The sequence below is a fragment of the Fundulus heteroclitus genome, chromosome 20, assembly GCF_011125445.2.
Source record: "Fundulus heteroclitus isolate FHET01 chromosome 20, MU-UCD_Fhet_4.1, whole genome shotgun sequence".
In the NCBI taxonomy this organism is placed as follows: domain Eukaryota; kingdom Metazoa; phylum Chordata; class Actinopteri; order Cyprinodontiformes; family Fundulidae; genus Fundulus; species Fundulus heteroclitus.
Genome location: NC_046380.1, coordinates 39,626,893 through 39,641,683, shown reverse-complemented (window position 1 = coordinate 39,641,683; position 14,791 = coordinate 39,626,893). Strand labels below are relative to the sequence as shown.

The following is a 14,791-nucleotide window of genomic DNA, read 5'->3' as shown; positions in this document are numbered from 1 at the left end:
GAGAAATTGGCAGGCTTACTCTGTGTTTGTTGACTTCCACAATATTTTACAACTGAGGCCATATAAATCAAATTCTTTCTTTCAGTCAAAATGAAAAAAAGACTGATTTACGCTTCTGCGATTTGCTATGGAGTGATATGGAGACGACCCTACTCAATCACTGGCATGTAGAAAGAATGTTGTCTCCTTAGCTAAAGAAACAATAGAAAAAAAAACAATAAGCTAACATCTAATATCAAGTGTAGCCTACTGAATGAGAGATGACCGTGCTTTATCTACAATGAGCAATCAGCCTGTGCCGTACCCAGCCTCCTCTGGAGAGAGCAACAGAATTACATCAGGATGTATTTTCAAGCAACTCAACTCAGGCTTGCACACCGCATGCTACAAGGACACTAGAGTTATTCAAACTCAATGCCCACACATCAGGGATGTAACAATTATGGATATATGCATATGCCTCAGTACACAGCATATGTGTCCACAGAACAGTGGCAGTTTTTGGATTAAACTCAGACGAAGGGCTTTTAAACATTTTGTACCAGTCAAATCTGATCCTTACCGATGAAAGGGTAGAGTTATGTTGGTGAAACAATAAATAAATGCAGGGCTCTTCTGCTACTGCTTCTGCGGATAGCAATTCTTACATCTGGAAATAAAATTGCAGGATGCAGCAAAATAAACAGTGATTGAGGTTTTAGGATCTCATCACTGCAGCACAGTTGAATTAATTCAGATCATGGAGATTGTCTTATATTTCTGGAGAAAGATTATATTGAATGTGGTCAAAATATACTGCTGGCTATTGTGACGTTGTATGTGTAATATTCCAATTTGACATAAATGTGTTGTGACATTTCTTAATGATTTTTAAACTTGTACAATTGAGCTTTTTTTCATTACTAGTGTTGTAACCATGACAGTAGTTTTTGTTAACTCATGGACACGAGAGTAAATTGTCATTTTCCTTGTTTATGAGTGGGACAAAAAGACCCCTCTTCTAAGGGTTAATTACATTGTATCAGTTAAAATAAAATGAAAAACAATTTGCTGATTCTCTGAACTGCTGATAAGAACATCTGCAGCACAGCAGCGTTTATAATGCACTAAGGTTGATTGTTCGATGTCCTGACATCCAAATATTTTCTTATGATGTAAATTATCAAGACCTCTCTTCAACTTAACCTTTCACATGGCACTGAAGGCCATTCTGCTGCTTGTGTTTCAGTTCTTGATGGGGATGAATGCATCTCTCTCATCACTCAAGCAAAAAGCATCTTTTCATTCTTGCTTTTAAACTATGTTTACACTGCAGACATATTTGCATAATGTAGCTGTACATTCTACCGCAGCTGTAATGTGGCGTAGCAGATACAGAAGAGATCTGAGTGTGTTCAGTGATATTCAAAAACACCTTAATCCTAATTTAATGCATGTAAAGTATTTGCATTTTAGCATCAACACCATGATTCCCAAACAGCCACTATCTGAAAACCTGTCAGATGGTACACTTTTTCTTTAGTTCTTAAAGACGGCTCTTTGTATAGAAGCCTACATTTTATCTGGAGAATAGTTTTTCGTGCTGCTCCTTGGTCCTTTTCACCTCAACTTGACCACTTTTATCCAGTTTTTCAGGGACACACAACAGACACATCATTCAGCGACTTGCCCAAAAGCTTATGGGGATCGTCTTGTTTGTGCTAAAATGATATTTTATGCCTGTCAGTTTGTGTTTTCTTTGTAGTATATGCATGTAGTATATAGTAATATTTGCAGATATTGGTAAATAAAATGGAAAATAATATGTCGTCAAAACACCCTGCCAGTAAAAAAGGTTGCTTTTTCTGCATTTATAGTACTAATGAATAATAGGAACATAGTTTTAAAACTGCTAAGAAGGTCAATTAAATTACACTTTACAATTAAGTATTATTCTATGCAAATATTTCAAATATGCTGTTAAGAATTAAGAAAACACCCACTGAAAAAAGTATATTTAGCTAAAGAGCAAAATACGATGCCAGCACGTGGAGGAATCTATTTTTGTGTACTACCAGGGTGGAAGTTTGAGATTAGCCATTCAAAGTTCACTGCAGTAGGCTAGGCTGTTAATTTGCCACCATCTGCTGCTTTCTCACAAAGACAAAAGGAAGAGAAGTGTTGGCCTACTGTAGTTTTATGTGCAGGCCATTAATAGGATTAAGCAGATCCTCGTCTTGTCAGGCTGGATTAAAATATTCACTTTACTAAAGACCTGCGACGGGTAGACAGCAACTCCACACTTCCCTCTCACGGTCCTGAAAGCTTCTGCATTCATTCCCATTTGATCACTGGAGAACAATTAAAACAGTGGCTGAGCTGATTAACTCTAAGCGAACTCGTGTTGCTTCTGATGTGTTTAGAAAGAGCACAAAAGTTTTTGAGAGGCCTTTTTCAGTTGACTTACAGATTTCAAAAGCACTCTGTATCTCAGAGAAAAACAAAGGCTGTGGAGTGTAAACCTTTGTTCTAATGAGTCGGCTGATTAGTTTTTTTTTTATCAGCTTTTGTTTTTATCTCTCCGCCTGTTTGAATCTGAAAGAAAATGCTTTCTGAACTTTGGCAACAGTATATATTTTAATCTTTGCCAAAATTCTACCATAAGGAATTAGTGATGTCAACGTCAGGTTTTTCTAAGCTTTGCCTTTGTCTCAAACTTCCACACTTAGAACTAAGTAGGAAAAAGGGATGTAAAATTAAAAATTTGACAATATTTATAGTAGTATAGTAGTAGTTGCATATATAGTTGCATAGATGGATAAATTACGGTATATAAAAATTATGTATATATGTATTAATGTATATATGTATTAATGGATGAATGGATGGTGGACAGACAGATGGATGGGTGGGTAGACGATGGAGGGATGGGATGGATGGACTGGACTGGATGGATGGATGGATGGTGGATGGAATGGATGGCTGGACTGGACTGGATGATGGATGGATGGATGGATGGAATGGATGCATGGTAACGGACGGATGGTGATGGATGGGTGGATAATGGGATGGCATTGGACTGACCGGATGGATGGATGCATGACTGGACGGATGGATGGATGCATGGACGGACGGATGGATGGATGCATGGACGGACGGATGGATGGATGGATGGATGGTGGGTGGATGGATGGATGGATGGATGGATGGATGAATGAATGGATGGATGGATGGGTGGATGGATGGTGGATGAATGGATGCATGGACGGACAGATGGATGGATGCATGGACGGACGGATGGATGGATGGATGGATGGATGGATGGTGGGTGGGTGGATGGATGGATGGATGGATGGGTGGATGGATGGACGGATGGTGGATGGTGGATGGATGGATGGATGGATGGATGGATGGATGGATGGATGGATGGATGGATGGATAGTGGATGGATGGATGGATGGATGGATGGATGGATGGATGGACGGACGGACGGACGGACGGACGGACTGGATGGTGGATGGATGGTAGATAGATGGACGGACGGATGGATGGATGGATGGATGGATGGATGGATGGATGGATGGAAGATGGACCATTTAAACAGGGTCTGGAAGTTAAAAATATTTTCCAAAGAGTATTTTCTCTGCTCATACTTAACCAGACCTTTAAAACATTCCTTTCATATCCCATACTTTTCCAGGGAACCTAGGAAACTTGTGGGATTCCTGGTTTTGTAATTCTTGTATATTGCTTAATATTTTGGAACAGCTGGGCATAAAGAGAAACAGTAAGAGGATGGGAGACATACCCTAACCCTAGGGCTGGAGATGAGAGGAAGTGTCTCAGGTGCAGGGGTGCCAGGCTCAGCTGGCCACATAGATACAGGGATCCACTGACGAACACTAGTGTTTCTGACCCAATGTTCTGCATGAACTAATGACACAGAACCTTCCTGAACCTGCATGAACTCAGGCCCCTGTGAAAGAAGGCGCTACGCTCCATCCACCCTGCAGTGACCCTGCAGCACCTCGTGTGTCCACAGGCAGTGCAGCAGCTGGACATCCATGTCACCAGCTGGTACCGGTAGAACATCCATGAATTAGTTTGACAATAAGAGAACAAGTGGCATGCAAGGGCTCAAACCACAAGAAGTTTATACAACTCAAGTTATCTGTTTAGAACGGTTCCTGTTTTCCATTCTCAAACCAAAGCATGGAGGCCTTATCTAATATCTAAATAGCTTCTGAAAGCGGTTTGCTTCAGGAATGTATGAAGCACTGATGGAATCTGCAGGTTGATTAGAATAAGATTACCTTCAGTGGCATCTTAGACGCAATAGGTGCCAAGCCTTCTTTCTGAATTACCACTTCCAATCATACTCAGGAGTTCAGTTAATAAACTGAAAGAGCTCAACAGAGCACGTCGTAGAGAACGGCTATAAATCCTGCAGGTTGAGAGCAGTGCGTCTGAACAGAAACACGCAGATGTTCTGATCTACCTGAACATGTTCACGAGTTAGAGGCGATGGAAAAAAAAAGGTTTCAGATGGTGGCCTGCACCTGTCCCCATCCCCGCTTCCCCCTTCCCTCTGCCTCTGATCTGCTCTCTTTGAAGTCTCACAGGAGTGCCTCTTGCTCAGGACAATAATCACATTAGTGCGTGATCCCCTCCGAGGAGCTGGCAGAGAGATGAATTCATGAGCTGGACTTTGAGGACAGGAATAATATTTTGTGTGAACTAACGCAGCGTGCTCCTCTCAACGTTCGGGCGCGCCGTCTGACTGATGCCGCCAATTTCCCCAGATGAAACCGCGCCACAGCGAGACATGATCGATGGCTCTTATATCCCGAATCCTTACCTCCGTCGGACCCCGAAGCAATTTATTTCTGCCAGTGAGCGAGAATTTCTGGTGTCCCCGCAGAGGCAAAAAACCCACAGAATTGCCTGTGCCGTTGCGTCCGCGCCGTAATCCCTCCTGGTGTCTCAAACATACAGTGGGAACGACGAGCTCAGCCGGTGAAATGAAATGAAATGTTCCCTCGCCCCCAAATTTTTCATTTGAAAATCCTGTTCTGTGCAGCAGCCGAACATCTGGACAGTGTTACTCGGGGTAAGCTGTTTGACACAGCTGCCGGATATGTGGCCCAGTTCCCGTGCCTCTCCAATGTTTAAAAACCTGCGCTCCAACAAATCAAACGGAAAGCTTTGAGAAGAATAGATACTAAATTTTAAATAAAGCGGGGGGGGTGGAGGATTATTTATCTTCAGTTATAAATGCATTCACTAAAATCTCACAATTAATATTTCAGTTTGGATACATTGAAACTGTTTTGAAAATGTGACGGAAGCCAGTGGTCGGCCTAGAGCAAAGGCCTAAATAAAAGTTCTCCAAGTAGAGGGACATGATAGTCAGATTAGATTTCCAGCTGACTCCTGCTCACCAACCCTGATTAAGAACTCTAGAGCTATGCTCCTAGAAGTCACTTTAAGGTCGTTAATGAAACGGTTCCCTCTGCTGCTTGATGTAAATTTGCCTTGGCAAGAAGCTCAGCACAGAAAGAGCTTTTTGGTCAATGTGGATGCGGTCGGTATTTGTTCAGCGAGTGCTCTGGAACTCGTCCGCCCCCCTCTCCACTGTGTCTATAGTCCGCTGCTGTTTTGAACAAGTCAGGATTCGGGTTGTTTTAGGTCAAAGCAGCAGGCTGTGAAGCTGATAATTTGACTTAAAGGTGACCCCCAAACAGCATGTAAGAGATGATTCATCATCCTGACACAGCCCTGGCGCCTCTTCCTTTTCACTTTTATCACTGTTGAATGACCTCAGTGAACATTTTGATTTATTTATTCGATGCAGACTCAAAACAAATCCATGTTTAAAGAAAACCTTAACTCTGGTTTTGATTTTAGAGAATTCTGCAAATTAGCATCATAAAATGCTGAAAACCAAATGACACACAATGACAATGAAATGATCCAGGAAATCATCATTGCTGGGGTCAAGATGGACCAATTGTCTGCTCTGGGGAGCGTGTGTGCCTCCCACAGACTAGTGTGGAAAGAGGATCGGGCACAACCAGTGACTCATCAGTCAGAAATGTAAAAATCTGTTTGTGTTTCCTAGCAGGGAACACACCATGCCTGGACAAGGACCTTAAGATAAAGGTCGACATTTTTAACATATACTATGCTTACTAATTAATACTACTAATTATTAGTTGCTGTTAACTGGTAAAACACGAAACTTTACAGCAACTGCCCTCTTACACATAATGTGATATCAGCTCTGCTTCTAATATAAGGGATCGATGACCGTTTACAGCAGGTGGCAAGAGAAACAAATTTTGAACTCTGTTAATTGTAGCTCTTAAAGAGATAGAACCAGATGAAGTTGGTAATTCCAGATCAAAGCATTAAAAAAAAAAAAAAAAAACAGAAAACTCTGAACGGTGCACCCTTGATACTGATTATTTTGATCTGCATGAATTCAGCTGCTAATATGAAACGGCTGTGTTGTGGATAGAATCGCAACCAGGTGCTAGACAGGCTACATGAAGTGGGGGATGCTGCTTCGTCTGCATCAACCTGAGGACGAAGGCTTAAACGTTCGTCCTCACATTCTGCAACACTTCCACAAATGGCATTTCCAAGGTGCACCCTAACAACTGTGGTACACAGCATTTTTCCCTCATAGGATATTATTTTACAACTGAAACTGATGAAAGGCTCATAAAGACAAAAGACGGAGAGTGAGAACTACAGCTAAATAATATTGTGATACTATTGTTGAGGATTGCAATGACAATATCGAAAGCGATTAACCCACATTTTGCTCAGGCTTGTCTAGCTTTACCATTACACAGGCCCCCCACCCCACCAAGGGATCTCAGCCACAAAACACATACATGAGATGTTACTGAATGCCCTATTCTTCAAATGCATCCAACCAAATGTTGTGTACAAGCAGTTCTATGCGATTTCGCACAGGGAAAATGTCATGACAATTGTGATTCTAGATGTTGTGCAGTTCTAGTAGGAACAATTTAAAGAAATTAAATTGTTCTGCATAAGACACTGAAACTCTTGTTAAAGGAAAACAACAACGTTAAGACCTGTTAACATCTAACCAGTCTGCTGAAGCAGCTGGGGTGGGCAAATTATGAGCACTGCTCCTTATTAATATAGACAAATTGATCAAAATGCCACAAAAACCTTCATCTCAACACACACCAGCTTCCAAGACATGCAGATCTCTGCATACAACAAAAAATAAAATCTGATTAAGACAGTGCAGCATTATCAGTCATTCTCCACATTGTGGCTCAGATGTGGCAGCAGTACATACTGTCTGGGTAAAGTGTGTCTGCAAGGGCCAGAGAGAGACTGAAGGGTTACTTACGAGATCTGACTTTCTCATTCTCAGCCCTCGTCCCCATGAGAGGAGTAGCAATTCCTTTTTCCAGGTAGTAAAAATCCAGGGTAAAAAAGGAAAACGGTGAGTTATGAGGGCTCTAATTTCTGCAGGGAGGAAGAACGCTGAGGCTGCTCCATGTTGTGTCGTACAGGCTGGAGACAGAGGCAAGAAGCACCCTCGTCACATATGTTGCCAAAGCCTTTAGCTTGGCAAAGAAGCTCATTAAGCTACTGACAATCACTCCCACAAAAGCCGATCTAAAGGCTATTCAGCGGGCGTGCACAAAGCAGGGTGGAGGAATGCAAGCCTCATCTTGAACCCCCCCCCCCCCTCCTGCTCATTAGCATAATGAAAGGCATTTGATGCACCTGTAGGCTCAGTGAAGACTGTTTATTCACCATTATCATCTGGAAGGTCCGATATAAGCACAACGCAGGATGGGGGCCCTGATCCCCCGCTGACTGGGAGTCTGTTGAGTTTTGCTCCTGCTGCAAGCTCGTTCTGTCGGCCACTGACAATCTGCTTAATTGCTAATGCTGCTGGACACTGTCACATCAAACAGCTTAAGACTGTCAGCCAACATTAGTGTGGTGCTTTGTTGTACGACCTTTTGGTTTATACCCCCCACCCCACCCCACCCCACCCTACCCCTACATCCCACCAAATGTTCAAATGCGAAGGTCATTGATTTTCAAACATCTTAGAAAGTTTGCTGGGGTTGGTCTACATAGGAAGGGGGGGGGGGGGGTACCCATTCCATGACCGTGGTGACTGTAAGGTACATAGCTGATATGTGATAGAACCTCCTCCATCATGGAGTGTAAGGGCTTGAGCATGGCGTGTGTTGGGACTGCTGATAACAGTTTTCTCTCTCCCATGACGTGTGTGTATGTGTGTGTGTGTGTGTGTGTGTGTGTGTGTGTGGGGGGGGGGATGATGTATGATGTGGACCCAGAACAGAGGCTTGTGTTTAACAGGGGGAGAAAAGGCAGAAAATGAAAGGAGGGAGGAGGGTCCTGCTTGAATTATGCTGATGTGGGTTGTAACCGCGGCGACAAAAAAAAAAAAGCAACCAAAGCATGGCTGCTTGGACCAAACTTACAGCCTGAGATGACAAGGTTGTTACCTCAGGGGGCTCAGAAAAAAGCTGACAGGTCTAATGAGACAGTCTGCCACTACTCAGAGTTACACATTTTCTGCGTTGAGGGACAATACGTTTCTAGATTCAGTTTTTCAGAGCTCTTGGTGTCTTGTCTCATTGTAAGATAAGATAAGATAAGATAGTCTTTATTGATCTCACAATGAAGAAATTCACTCGTCACATCGGCTCATACAAGAAGGTGCAGAGTAGGGAAGGTGCATTCAGTTATATACAGTGAATCTTCATATATACAATGGATCAAAAAGAATACCAAAAAAATACAAAAAAAGGAAATAGGAATGGGCATATGATGTCTCATTTACATTCTTAGTGGTCTATTTATATATATAAACATATCTATATACTTAAATATATACATATATCTATGCGCCTACATACGTACGTACCTACGCGTATATATGTGCATATACATTGTATACATTTGTACATACATACATGTGTACTGACTTATGTTCAGGTGTTGATAGCAGCAGAAGTCACTACATCAGGACTATTGCACGGGTTGTAGGACAGTGTATTAAATAGATTATTGCACCTTGGTTATTGCACATTAATTATTACAGTTATGGTCACAGTTACATTGCAGCATTGTAAAATCTAATAGCAGCAGGAATGAATGACCTGCGGTAGCGCTCCTTTTTTACAGACAGGATGTCTAAGAACGCCTATTTTATTTTATGAACGCCTATTTAGGTATTTTTACAGCAGTCACACTTTGAATGTTTAACCTGCTTTCCAAAACTGGTAAGAAGTAAGAAGGACTTAGAAAGATGGGCGGATGGAAGGATGGACAGTCAGACAGACGGAGTGATGGATGGATAGAACAGTTGCTGTTTGTAGTTAAGACCGTTTTGCAAGAATGTCAACAATGCTTTATTGGATAGTTCAGACTTTTCTTATACATCTGCAGAGGAAGTGGACTGAAAGGGGTTATTTAACCAGCCAGAGGTTTTCATTTTGCAAATTGTGGTAATTGGAGAAAAATCAGTGCAAAAGAACTGCTGATACTGAAGGCTCAGATCTGGATCTAAAGAGGGGGTGGGAGGGGGACGTCTTCTCATAATGAAAGCAGTCAGCCAAAGTCAGTAACTGAGAACCCTCTCACTCCTCTGCACAGCCAGTGCCAGGGCCTGTGAGTCCATAAGCTCTCTCTTTGAGCTACAACAGGATGGAGCCTCCATTATGGCCACACAAACAGAAGGAAGCCTTAGGAACTTTGCACAAATGCTTAGTGCTCCGGGGCTGGACGGTTCTGGAAGCCGGACGGGATGGGTAGGTCCCAAGGCGGGCTGCCAGTTCCGAAAAGCTTAGTGTTGGTGCACTTGGGCCAGACAAACCTGACATTGTCCCAGGAACAGCCCCGGGAAAAGCCTCTTCCCCTTTCTGTCTGCCGCCGCGGCTCATTCACACACTGAGCCCGGCTGATTAAATGATCTGGACCTGACAAACACGGGTGAGAAGGCAAACTGGTATTACCACCAGGAACCAACCAGTCAAATCATGAAAAGAAAACTGGACATTTTTCAGTTTTCACTATATTTGGACGACATTTGTCAGACACGTCTGCATACATATCTCCTTCAGAAATTCTGTATAATATTGGATAATCCACCGAGGCCCTCACAGAACCTGTTCAGAAGAGTCTTAATTTATGACACATCTCTTATCTGCCTCCAGCAGCAATCACGAAACCTTATCTGACCTCTACAAGATGAAGGTCCGCAGCCATATCGTGAGCGTGGAATTAAGCTAAAGCTGTCTTCACCTGCTGAGTCCGTTAAGCAGGAGAAAGCTGAATGAGAAAAACAAAAGCGCGACGGACCACGTGCTTGAAACTACAGCCAGGTTGCTCTCCTGCTGCTCGGAGGGAGAAATAAAAACGCAGGTGGTTTCCACGTGCCACTCCACAGTCCCACTCCAGCGTTAAAATGAAGCCATGTGTTTCCAAAGCACTCATGTGATGCATAAAACTCTCCCCCGGCCTGTCAGGAGAAGATAAATGTTGCGGCTTTGATGGGTGTTTTTAAAAAATGAGTCGAGGCGGAGCCATCAATACTCCCCAAGGACAAGCAGGTTGCTGAGGAAGCATGGAGACTGATTTACACGTTTCTCCCTATTTGGCAAATATGCCGCTTTCATGCAGAGCGGGGCTTTTAATTGAACTTCGGGCTCACGGCCCATTTCACCAAAAAAAAGTCGTCTGTTAGTCAGTCTGTCAAAAACGGTCAATAAGCCTCTAACCTGGCACTGGGAGATAGAAGCTGGGCAACCTGCCTCTGACTGATACCAAGGTCTTCATTCAGCATTCTGAATCAATATGAAAACCAATATGTTATTTTTTTCTGTTCAGTTTTCCTTTGAGTTGCCATGGTAACAGGTGCCCCTATCTTCATTCTTATCGCTGCGGTTTTAAAAGTTTCACAGCGTTGCAGCATTCTGGAGCTGAGCGATGCAGCAGGGACGAGTGGGTCTAATAACAACATTTGGGACGGCTTCACAAAAAGACAGTAGTGACTGTTTTATCAGAACATTCCCAAAGACATCACATCATGTCACATCCATCAAATGAAACGTTAGTTGTGCATCCTAATCCCACTAATTCATTATTTACAGTCCCCAGAAACAAATATTCAAACCCTTTGAACTTTTCCCTTTTCATCACGTTACAACCACAAACCAAACAGCACAAAGGAGAGCTGGTTTACAGCTGGCTGGTTTGTGCAGAAGTGCAAGGTGACGCACATCGGTTGCATCAGACGTGTGTCAAAAGCTGTTCCCCCGTTATTTTCTATCAAACAACCCTCAGTGATTGTGTCTCCAAAGCTTTTACAGATGCATTAAAACTATCCAAGGCTGGAGTCAAGCAGAGGTGGGTCGCCTAAAAAATGTACTCAGGTAAGAGTAGCACTACTTCCAAAATATATTTATACAAGCAAAAGTGAAAAGCAGCCAACCAAAAATGTATACATGTAACAGTAAAAGAAGTATTTGGAAAAAAGGCCACTCAAGTACTGAGTACTTTATTCAACAAAGTTACTCACGGTGGGTAGCCTGAAATTTTACTACAATAATAGTAGTGATACTTTTAAGAAGTATGTATATCATTAAGTAGGTACTTAATGGTATTAACAGCAAAAACTAAAATGTAGTAAAACTATTCCAAAAATAAAATTTGGTTCAAAAAGTTACTCAAGTAAATGGAAGTGAGTAAATGGCTTGTACTTTATCAAGTCTAACAACCCTAAATCGCTTTACACTGCAGTCAGTCATTCACACAGTCACACCCTGACAGTGGTGAACTATGTTTGGAGCCACAGCTGCCCCGGGTGAAGTGTCTTGCCCAGGGACCCCCTCACTGTAACTGACAACCTGCCAGGTACAGGACAAACTCCCTAACTATTGCACCCCCACGTCCCGTCGAGGAAATGGAACTAGTTACTACCCACCTCTGGAGTCCCGTCATATGTTTATGAGCATGTTTGATGTGAGTTAAAGGCGCCAACTGATCGATGTTAATTGATGAGATGCACTGTGGTCCTCCCGATGCACATTGCTCCAAATAGGTGATTATGCTTTGGACCTGTTTCCTCGGAAGAGGAAATTACCGTCACAACTAGAGATTGACAGCCACAACCTAGATGTCGAGGGAAATAAGAGCCCAGACTACAGGTCAGGGTTGGGGATATACCATCATCCCCGACATCCAAGAACACATGCCAAGAATTAGTACATGTATTCATACAGGGTTCCCCTGTCATTGTATTGGAGGGGCACGCCCCCTCCCCTTCAAGGAACCCCTCTGCCCCCCTAGATGGTCAAGTTCATTCTTATAGCAAAAGTATTTTGTAAGTAATACAGACGACAACAGAAGGCATTCAAGGTCACCTTTCCTATATAAAACAGATAGGTAGGTAGGCGGATAGGTAGGGTTAGGTTATCAGAATCAGAAATACTTTAATAATCCCAGAGGGAAATTACTGTTTTATGAGCAATAGCTAAGGTTTAAATCAATCCATCAAGAAATGCAAAGTATATGGTGCTAAATAACTGACAGGTCAGGGTAAGAGAGCAACAATGTGCCATAAGGCCCAACTCTGGAGGAGCTATAGAGACATTAAGCTCAGGAAGGAGAATATAGTAGACAAGACAAATATTAGTGCTTCACTCCACCAGTGTGGACTTTATGAACGAGAGGCAAGAAAAAAGCCATTGTTGAAATGAAGACACAATAAGTCCTAATTAAAGTGTGGCAAAAGTCATGTAGCAAATATTTAAAAGGTGTCCTGGTCAGAGGAAAACAAATGAAATATGTTTCCCACATGCAAACAGAACCTCCTGGCAGACATCTACGCTGCAAATCAGCTTGGACACACTATCCTAAACATGGTGGTGGCAACAACAGGCTGTAAGGATGCTTTTCTTCAGCAGAGAAGGATAAACTATCCAGAGATATGACAGGAGGATGGATGGACCAAATACAGGGCGGTTCTGGAAGAAAAGCTGCAGCTATAAAGGCTCTACAGGGTATTTGCTTTTTTCTGGTTATTAAAATACGATGGAGTATGAGTTTCTGTCTAATGACAGAATATGAAACAGGCCAATTGCAGTGAATGCTGTTAAGAACCGTCTGCAGACAAACAGTAGGGTCATAAGAACAGGTGAGGACAGAGATAAGGCTCCGCCAGACGGCTCTCCGGCTCTCTCAGCGAGGCTGCCGGCCGTCGGAGCACCACAGATGGTGAGCTCAGCAACTGTGGCAGCGATCAGGGGATCTCTGCTCCTGATTAGCACACCTACTGAACACAATGTGCACAACACCGTCTGCTCCGTCTCCTTACATGGTGTGTCTCCGTGGCACACAGTGTCCAACACCTCAAGGAAGTTAGCAAACAAATTTAACAGACACTGAAAGCGATCTCAGTGGATTTCTATTCCATATTTTATTATTTTTAGGACTTAATATGGCAGAAAAATCTTACACTGAAATTTCCATACAGCATGTGAAATATCCATAATATTAAAGGAATCAGGACAAAAGCGGACTGGCACTTAAACTTTATTTTCTCCTCTCTGGTGGATAAGTTCATATGAGGCGTCAGTTCAGAGGTAAATTTAATCACCCCCCCCCCCAGAATCAATAAGCTATTTCCCCCAGGTCACTAACAACAGTGGAAAAGTCCTTCACTCCACCACCATTAAGACTGTGTACACAGCTGACAGGGAATAGAGGCAAACATGAGCTTGAAAATGAATTCATTAAGATAAACGCGGTGTCTCTCAGCAAATCGTGTAGGCATGGTAACCGGGCTCGGCCCTGCTCTGAGATACACCCTGGACACACAGCTTCCAAATGGCTGGAGGGATCAGAACGCACACACACACACACACACACCGACGAGCACACAGCCAGGGCAAACACATGCACCCACATATGCTCAGAGCTCCTCAGATGAACACACAAGTGCAGCTGAATGGAAGCCTGGATTTCACAAAAAGCAGTTCAGCTATAATTTAATGGAAATATCCTGCAGGCAGGAAGCTCAGTGGGAAGACGATCATCCCATCACCATTTTCTGTAGGTTCATAAAGAAACACAAAGCACCAGCCATGTTTTTCGCCTCAATAATGCAACCAACAATTGGGATTAATTATTTCCAGAAAACAGGCTTTTTAGCGGTCTATAGTCTGTGAAAAGGCTGAGCAGGAGATGCCGTTTAGTCACCCGGCCTCTCATAATAAGCCCCATAGATCTAACAGCCTTTTAAGGAGTCTCCTGCTGGCCACCTCACCTCAGGGTCAGCCCTTCAGGCCCACTGAGGCAGATCGGGGCCGCTGCAGCACACGGCTAATCCTGCTGTGGAAAATGATGGTGCGCTTCGTCTCACTTCGACGCCCAGGAAGAAACGAAAAGGCGCAGGCAATATTCGAGACAAATTAAAGAAGGGTGAATGTGTGTGTGAGCGCAAGAGAGGGGGTTGGGGCAAGGTCTCTGTCTGTCTGTGCGTGTGCGTGTGTGTGTGTTTTTACACAGACGGGCTAGTCAAAAGGCTGGCTGCTCAACTTTTCAAACCTCATCCTCACGGCTATTCACTGAGCACATAAAAAGAGCACTTCACTGTGTGTGTGGGCTGAGGGCAACAGCAAGTGAAGAAAAATCCACGTTTTGTTGAGGGCATTCTTCCATGAGAGATGTCCCACATGTGAGAGATGTCCCACATGTGAGAGGTGTCCCACATGTC

At 43.2% G+C, this 14,791-nt stretch overlaps 1 protein-coding gene across 13 annotated transcripts in view; it reads right to left on the bottom strand.

Annotated features, from left to right (window-relative positions):
- chl1b (cell adhesion molecule L1-like b) overlaps positions 1 to 14,791 on the bottom strand; it is a 106,062-nt gene that overhangs the window by 54,974 nt on the left and 36,297 nt on the right. The window contains exon 1 of one of the 13 annotated variants that reach the window (XM_021322597.2): positions 7,376 to 7,581. The exons of 11 other annotated variants lie outside the window; for them this stretch is intronic. The gene's annotated coding sequence lies outside the window, so the exon portion shown is untranslated. Of the gene's footprint in view, positions 1 to 4,837; positions 4,914 to 7,375; positions 7,582 to 14,791 lie in introns of those variants that run through there. One more of the 13 variants, XM_021322599.2, reaches the window with a different exon arrangement.